Source organism: Micropterus dolomieu, unplaced genomic scaffold (assembly GCF_021292245.1).
Source record: "Micropterus dolomieu isolate WLL.071019.BEF.003 ecotype Adirondacks unplaced genomic scaffold, ASM2129224v1 contig_14480, whole genome shotgun sequence".
NCBI lineage: Eukaryota > Metazoa > Chordata > Actinopteri > Centrarchiformes > Centrarchidae > Micropterus > Micropterus dolomieu.
Genome location: NW_025743466.1, coordinates 27,827 through 36,372, shown reverse-complemented (window position 1 = coordinate 36,372; position 8,546 = coordinate 27,827). Strand labels below are relative to the sequence as shown.

At 38.3% G+C, this 8,546-nt stretch overlaps 1 protein-coding gene across 1 annotated transcript in view; it reads left to right on the top strand.

The window, feature by feature from the left end:
* The first annotated feature begins 2,808 nt into the window (after positions 1-2,808).
* Positions 2,809-8,546, top strand: part of LOC123966882 (FH2 domain-containing protein 1-like) — a 31,038-nt gene continuing 25,300 nt past the window's right edge. The window contains exon 1 of the mRNA XM_046042973.1: positions 2,809-2,948. The gene's annotated coding sequence lies outside the window, so the exon portion shown is untranslated. The remainder of the gene's footprint in view (positions 2,949-8,546) is intronic.

The following is an 8,546-nucleotide window of genomic DNA, read 5'->3' as shown; positions in this document are numbered from 1 at the left end:
TGTACATGATGCAAACATTCAATGTAGATGATTTGAATTTTTAGACTATTTTTTCAGTTGCGTTTTATTCCCCCCCCACAGACAAATTTGGTGACCTTATTTCCAGGTCAAGTAAACTTTGCAAATGCAAAAATCTGTTTTTTGATCATAATAAATAAAAATCGTTCTTTATTCCTTGCAAGCTGCCAGTCTCCTGTAAAGTGAATTAAAAATAAAGTTTAAATTTGAGGTTAATCATCTTGTTCTATTGTTCCATATTAAATGTGTTCAGTGATACACTTTAAGCTGAAACATCTTGAGATGTTCAATAAATTAATCTTTTTCAGCGCTCCTGAAAGACAACAACTCCGATCAGAGCAACACTATACTACAGCAAACAATCGGTTTCTGTCCGACTAAGCTCTCACTGGTGATGAGTCTCCTTCCAATTCAGTGTCTATTTTTTGCAGTGTGAAATTATCAATTTCTATTCATTTCTGTAACCATTAACCGCACAATTAAAATTTTGTAGACTTATCCTGCACATTCGGAGAACTGGACTTCCTTTCAAGTTTTAGTTTATAAAATTAGTTAAAACATATAAAAACATGAAAGATAAGTGGGTGTTGTCTTTTTTCAGGTGTAAATGTGGTTCAGACTTAACACCACAGTTTGGATTAGTATGCACTGTGTGTCTTTAAATCGAGAGATTTTAGAGTAAGACTCTGGTCTGTTTGTGGTTGTGTTGCTCTGATTACTTTAAAGAGAGGCAATTATTCACCAGGCAACACCAACACACAAACCTGATTCTACTGTTTGTCTTCAAGTGAGTGTGTGTTGATGCGTCCGAGCTCATTTCCCCAAACATTTCAACAGCAGAGAGCAGTTTCACCCAACAAAGACTCTCTCACTCCCTCCGTAACTCTGTCTTTTTTTAAGTGGTTCATCTTTGGACCCAAACGCAGTGTAGAAAAGTGTTGATTAACTTGGTATGTGGACTGTATAACTCCTTTTACAGAAGAGAAGGAGGAACTATATTAAAGGTCAGAGGTCAGCTGAGACTAAATCAAAGTTTGTTTGCAGCACACACCAGGATACGTTTTGCTTTTTAACACTACTCTATTTTAAACCGTACCTAATGTTTTGAAGTATTGTTTGGTGTCTTTGCTTACTGATAATATTTCAGGTTGGTCTTCCATTTTGATCCAGTATGAAATATTTCAATAGTTATTGGATGGATTGCAAAATTTAGTTCAGAATGAGCTATAATACCATAAAACTTCAATTAAAAGCCTAGTCCCTTTTGCTGGCCTGGTATGGCTACATGTTTTGACAAATAAATGTAGGTCTCAAATAGACAACTGGTCTGTTTTTTTTATAGAAGATGGTACTACACACATTCATGGTTCCCGCAGGATTAATCCTAATGCCGGTAAATTTGATGACACCTGGTGATCACTAGGTCAAAATTCAAATGTGTCCTAAACTTTGGTTTGTTACCAAAAACTGTTTAGTGCTAATAAGCCTACATGATTAAGATTATACCTGCTTAACGTCAGTATGTTAGCATAGAGAGCCTAGGTTCCCGCCTTCCGCCCCGTGGGACCTTAACGGCGAGAGACAACTAATGTTTTGATCCCATATGAATTCTGCCGCAAATCACACACGTGATATTTGTCAATTTAAAAGATAATTTTGTAAGTGAAGAAAGTCACATTTAGTTCTGTGTGAAACCGCTCAATGAACCACATCTCTTGTCTCGCACAATATACGTCTCCAACATGTTAGCGCTGTAATGCTAAGCTAACGTTTATTGCTTGCTTGCTACTAGCTATGTTCCATGCACAGATGTATCTCACCTGATGTGTTTAATCCAACGACTCCTTGTCCTTTCATCACATCATCTACACATGGAAGCTCTTTGACATTAGCTTCAGTAACGTTAGCTTCAGCCATTGAGAAAAACAGTTATGACGTCACATACGTGACATTTGGGTTTGTAGTCTTTGTAATTAAGTATTTTCCCAGTCTTATACTTAAATAATTTTACGACAAACGGCAACTTTCTTGACTTTCAAAATTATATTTTAAATTGACAAACATCATGTGTGTAATTCAGAGCACAATTAAAACAGGATCAAAAAATTTGTTGCCTCTCGTCGTTGACTACTGTACATTTTTTTCTCGATATTAGGTCCCATGGTTTACCGAAAGGGGAGAGGCTTAGGTACTTTAGGCTAAACTTGTTAGCTTTGCCATATAATCATGACAGCATGTAGACGTTAGCATTTAGCTCAAAGAAGTTGTAGCCTGACCAGACCTGCTAAGCTGTAAACTCTTGTTGTAATAGTTTGGTGTCTTTAAATTAATGTGACATGTTTGTATGGATCATTACTTGTTTATTGATGAAATTTGAGTTCAGCTTGTTTAAAAGGAGGAACATAATGTGTGTCTGTGTGTGAGGAGCATGTTGAGGAGGGAAGCTTGACTGTTTAAGGTTTTTTTGCCAAGGGCGGGGCTGGTATTGCTTATCTGAACCGCACACACACACACACACACACACACACATATATCTTTGCTAAACTCTTAATGTCAAATTAACTAACTTTGTGTGTGTGTGTGTGTGTGTGTGTGTGTGTCTGTGTCTTTTAACGTATCCTTGCAAGTGGGCGTGCACGAGAAAAAGCACTTTCTCTTCCACCGGAGTGATCACGCATGCGCATGCTGCTCCCTCTCTCTCTCTCCCTCTCTCTCTCTCTCTCTCTCTCTCTCTCTCTCTCTCTCTCTGCAGCTCACGCACTCGCACGCGCTCACAGTGTGTCCGTCCGTCGGCTGTTCAGCGCGCGCTGCCTGTGGATGCGAACCAGTCAAACGGGAGTCGTCTTAAATGTTGTTTTGCTGTAAATTTTTAACATTTTCTAACAGAGGTTCTGTCCAGAGCGTCCGCACCGCTGGAGCCGCTCACTCCGGTAAGTTTAGCTGGGAATTATACTCCACATTTGCTTCTTTTTTTAGCCCTGTTGATTTAAGTGTGACAGTCAGTTAATTTTTAATGCTGATCAGAATTACCTCTGCGTGCTAACAGGCTATTTTACGCGTTGACACTTCACACCAACCAGACTACACTCAAATTTCCACAGTATTTTGGAATGAGCCTGGGCTACAACCAGCTTCTTTAATGTTACTATAGTGGTGGATAGTGTGATGTCTAATCTCTACAGTATTTCGGCAGTGCAAATGTGATATTTAAAATGACTTTATGGGGTTAAATCTTCATCTGATGTTTGTTTAAAGGTTTATTTTTGCTTGTTAATGTTCCTGTGGTTCATCATAGTGCGTTTTTATTCATCTGATGACACTTTCATATCTATTTCTCATCTCTTATGAAAGTACAATAACATTTCTAGAATATTCTTCCAGTTCGTTTTTGATGCATTTAACTCAACAGTGAGTTTATATGATGTTTGTCTTACTCATGGCTACATAAATATTTATTCAGCGGAAATATGGACTTACTGTATGTTGTTAACTCTCCTGTATTGTTGCAATATTCATACTATTTTCTGCAGTGTGTTTGTGAAATTTATGTCCCATGATATTCCTAAAATATTTATGGTGCTCAGGGACCATATAGAGACATACAGTTTGTCTTTGCAGGTCAGAATTAAGTTTATTCATACTAAGATGTTTACCCTTCCAATAGCGTTTATACTGACTTTATGTTGCTTTCTCTTTATCTAGTATCTCTATAATATTATTCAAATTACTTGTTTTTGGTTGATGCTATACTATTAATGTAAAATTCATTTATTGCATCAGTGGAACTTTGTAGTGTAATTTAGTAGTTTTGTGGCGCTTATTGCTACATTTCCACTGTAGTTTGTTGCCAATACAGTGTGCTGATGGGGCTCCTGCTGAGTCTGTAGTGAATCAGAAACACTGTAAAGTGTTTTATCTCTGTGATGTTATTGTTTTAAAGATGTGTTTTGTCCTTTCTGCCTTGGTGTTGAGAAGGTGTATGACAAGCAGTATCTTCTTCATTGCTAGTTTTATTTGTGATAAGTAGTATTTTTTCACTCTAATACAATAAGTTCTTCTCTTCTCTCCAGAAATGACTGTGACCACACTTAATTAGTCTTCTTTTTGAAATAATAATGATACCAGAAAGCTACCAAATTAAACTTCTTATGTCTGATCAGTTATAATAACAGAAAAGCAAGAATGTTGTTGCATTTGTAATCTTCAAATGTGTTTTTATTTTAAAAATGTCTACAATAAAAATGCTTATAGATATTTTAACATTTTATTTATTTTTATCTAAACCCTGACTCTGAATTATGAGCTGTATGTGAGCTCTTTACTCATAACTCATTTATTTTATTTACCCAGGCATTCTGACACTACAACTCTTGAATAACATTATTTAACAGTTTATATTATACATCTTGGCTTCGGACTTCATACTTATGTCACTCATCTTTTATTCGTTCTCTTTTATTCACCAAATCATCCGTTCCTGTGTGTGAGGTTTCTCCAGCAGGCAAACAGGTGTGTGTGTGTGTGTGTGTGTGGTTGTGTCTCCTGCTGGTTCTTCCCCCAGGCCCTCCCAGCAGACTGTGGCCAGGCTGAAGTGCACCTTCAGCGGGTTGAGTGTTTCGCTTGACCCCCTGACCGGAGCTCCAGTGAAGATACCGCTGGATGACATTTCAGATACAGGACGCTGTATGGGACTGTCTGTATGTCCATCCGTCTTTCGCTTTCTGTCGCCATGTTAACTCCAGAGGCGAGCGATGCTCAGTCACCCATTTGCTTGGCTTGACCCCTTCCTGACTGTAAAACACAGCAGTAAACTTAATCTCTCCCTCGCTTCCTCTATAGAAGAAAGGAACCATCAGTCCATCAGTAGAGCCATGAAAGAGATTTAAAGGAGACCTTTCTGCTTTTTTTTTAACACTTTTTTGGCACAAGGGAACCCAAAAACTCAGCCAAATCTGATGTGTTTTTCATGCTAATGTTGTTTAAAAAGCAGTTTAGATGTTTTTCTGAGCCACATCAATGTGGGAGGTCCTCACTTGCCCCTTCATCACCATCACAATACGCACACACACACACACACACACACACACACCTACATGTGTGTTTACTGTTTGTTTGCCTGGTAAATAAGACAGATGCCATTTTCTGCTCAGGGTGTTTTACTGGGGTTTCCAGGGTGACGGCGTGTTTGTGCTCGGTCTGTTGTGTCCAGAACCTGTGATTCTGGATAGTTTTTGGATACACTGGAAATACTTTGTACATAGGTTCTTGGCTATTTCTTGGTGATGTGTGGCCAGAATCTTTGGCTGGTTTATTGGCTATTTATTGGTCATTTCTAGGCAGATTCTTGGATGTTTTTTGGCTATTTATTGGTTATTGGTTATTACAGGGTAGATTCTTGGATGGTTTCCTGGGTGGGTTCTTTAATATTTTTTGGTGATGTCTGGAATAGTTTCTGTAAGGTTTTTAATTAGTGATAATTTTTAGGTTTGTCCATTTATTGTTTAGGAGGAGGTATTGATTATTTCTGGGATCCTTGGTATTTGTTTTATTTTTTTTACAGTTGACCCTTGACCTTGGAAATAATAGATTTGACAATATTATCTTAACTTTGTAATCTTTTTTACTTTTGGAACTGATCTGGATCTGTTATTTTCTGGATAGCTGTATACTCTCTCTCTCCAGCCTAAACCTCATATGCTCAGTTTGACAGTGCGGTCTGCTGACCTGCTGCTGCTGTAATCCTCAAACTGAGGCGTTAGGAGATCTGTCTGCTGGAGAAAGTGTGGGAGCTAATCTGTCAGATTGCTGAGCAACAACCAGCCAGCTTGTAACCCCTAAAGAAAACATATTTAAAACCTGCTGTGACTCACAAGTTTGCTGTCTGGAGCAGTTTCCTCCCTTCAAAGCTCCAGAAACAGCATCACCATAATGCTGTGAGGTTGTTCTTACGACTTTTCGGCCTGACGAGCTGTAAATGATATTATAGTAATAAATTAGCACAGTTTCCTCTAAATATGTTTAATTTCTTTCTGTGACTGTAATTGATGCTTTTCTATTTTTTTTCTATTTATAAACACTTGATGCATTTTGTGAAAAAGCTGGTTTGGACATTGATATCCACACTATTGAACTTTTTTTTTTCTTCTTTTTTAACACCTGTCCTGCCCAGCAGCCTGGTATAGAGTATGATGAGCTGGATACCATATTGTGACAGACAGATTTTACTTTAACAAGAGAGTATTAATATACTCCTTTGTCTGTTTTATTATTTATTTAATTATGTATTGATTTGTCACCGGCCGGACAGGGGGGCAGACACAGGGATGGGGAGCACAAACAGACAGCACAGAGAAAGGACAAGACCTGTAAGAGAAGGGGGATGGAAGGTGGGGACAACAGGGAATAGCAGAGGGAAACACCAATTGCAGAAAGCAACAAAACCTGCAATAGAACGGGGAGGGGGGAAGTATCAAACTCAAAATGCACCTTTAAATCATGAAATAGAAAAATACTAAGATGGCAATTTAGTATTCCTAAGAATACACATATTTGGAATAATCCTGAAATAAAAATCCAAAATTTGGAGTTCACGCTGACAAATTATTTACAGCAAAAAAATTTAATTATTGACTTTATTTAAAATACATTATCGGCTGAAGCGGCAGCTTATTGTGCCTACACGTTGTACTATAGCCAACACGTCTTATTTCACATCGACTGCCAACAGCAAGCAAAAAACCTGAAGCATCTTGAACCCCATTATACTGATGGCCTTCTGATCCTGCATTTTTTTCCATAAATTCCTTCTAACTGAAATACAATGATTCTTTAAATCTTCACAGTTTGTTTTTCAAACATGTCAATTATTTTTGAATCACATTGTCTTTCCTTCATTTTAAACAACCTTTTGATACTTAAGTAATAAATTGATTTTCAACTTTTATCACTTTGCTTTTTGATCATCACTTTATACGTGATGTGAAGTAGTTTTTACACATATAAGGAATTTGCTGTGGTGACTAGGTGTGTGACAACCACAGGCTGTATATAAGAAGTGAACGTAGTCATGGTGATGTCACCTGTTGGTTTGGGGACTGCCGTTTTGAATCCTCGAGTTTGGCTGATAGGGCTCCGCCGTGTTGATTTTTTCCAACCAGCGGCACCGGACGTGACCGTATTTGGACGAGACGTGGAGCTGATGGCCATGTGTGGAACTAGCTAGCTTGCTTAGCTAGGTGCAACTGTAATTCACGTAATTCATTTTAACAGGGCTGATTACAAAAATCTTAAAACTAAATGTACTCACCAGAGAAAGTGAACAGCCGACTCCTAATCAGCTTTTTCAACGGCGCTGGTTAAATTTACACAGTGCCGTGGGTACGAGTCACTCTATCCTGATTGACAGGTTGCCATGGTAACGACTTGTCAATCACAGATAATCCCGCCCTGAAGCATACTCTGCTTTGTGGTCTGTTTCCCTCTAAATGGGACCACAATTTACTAAATGATCATCATGTTGTATTAAAGAAACCAGCGACAGAGACCATAAACTCATTATGAAAGTGTTTACTGAGGTAATAAATCAGCTGAGAAGTAGAGTCATTTTATCATTATTTCTAATGGAGCTGGACTTATTTTTGCAACCAGAAGAGTCGCCCCCTGCTGGTCGTTTGATACAATGCATGTTTAAGGGACTTCCGCGTCAGCTTCGCGTCTCAGACTGGAAGCTTCGTAACAACAGACATAACAGTAGGCGAGTTTAAATAGCTGGAAAAGTCTTTAATTTGAACGGTGAGTTTGTTGGTTCGCAATTCTTATGGCTCTCTGAAAAATGGATTTGTGTTTGTTTTATATGTATTTCCAAAGACACAGAAGTTTTATGTGGACAATATATGTACTGTATACCATATGTAGAACATATATTATATATATATAATATATGGGCATTTAAATAATTGATGAAATATTATATAAGAGTGTCACCTGCAGAAACTGAAACTGTAGTGGCAGAAAGGGGCAAGACATCACAGTGATGGAGGATCTGATGCAGCTCTCCGTCCACAGACATGCGTTTCAGGCTGGAAACTATCTGAACTCAACCGCCGAGGATCAGACACGAGGGTCCAAGTGTCTCCCTTGTCCTCTTTCCTTCAGCAAAATGTGCTGCAAACCAGCACTTATTTTGTTTTCCCCTCTCACCATTTTGGATCCAAATCTTTCTTGAGTTTCATATTAAAATGCCACAGGCTGTTTTTTTTCCCCCGCTGAACTTCAGCTGCTGCATTTTGGAAAAAATCATTAACGTTACTGAAAGTGCAGTCAGCAGTGAATTAATGGTGGTTGTGGTTGTTCTGTATGTTTTAGTCATTTTGCTAGAGGTTGTTTTTGTGCAGGCAAGTTTTCATTGATTACCAAGGTATTTTGGAGAATGTCTACATCCACTCTTTGGACACTCAAGTATGTGTTTGGAGAGGTTTTGTCTACCCGCAGCTCTTTGGTCTAGTTTAACTGGGCTGTTAACTGTACTC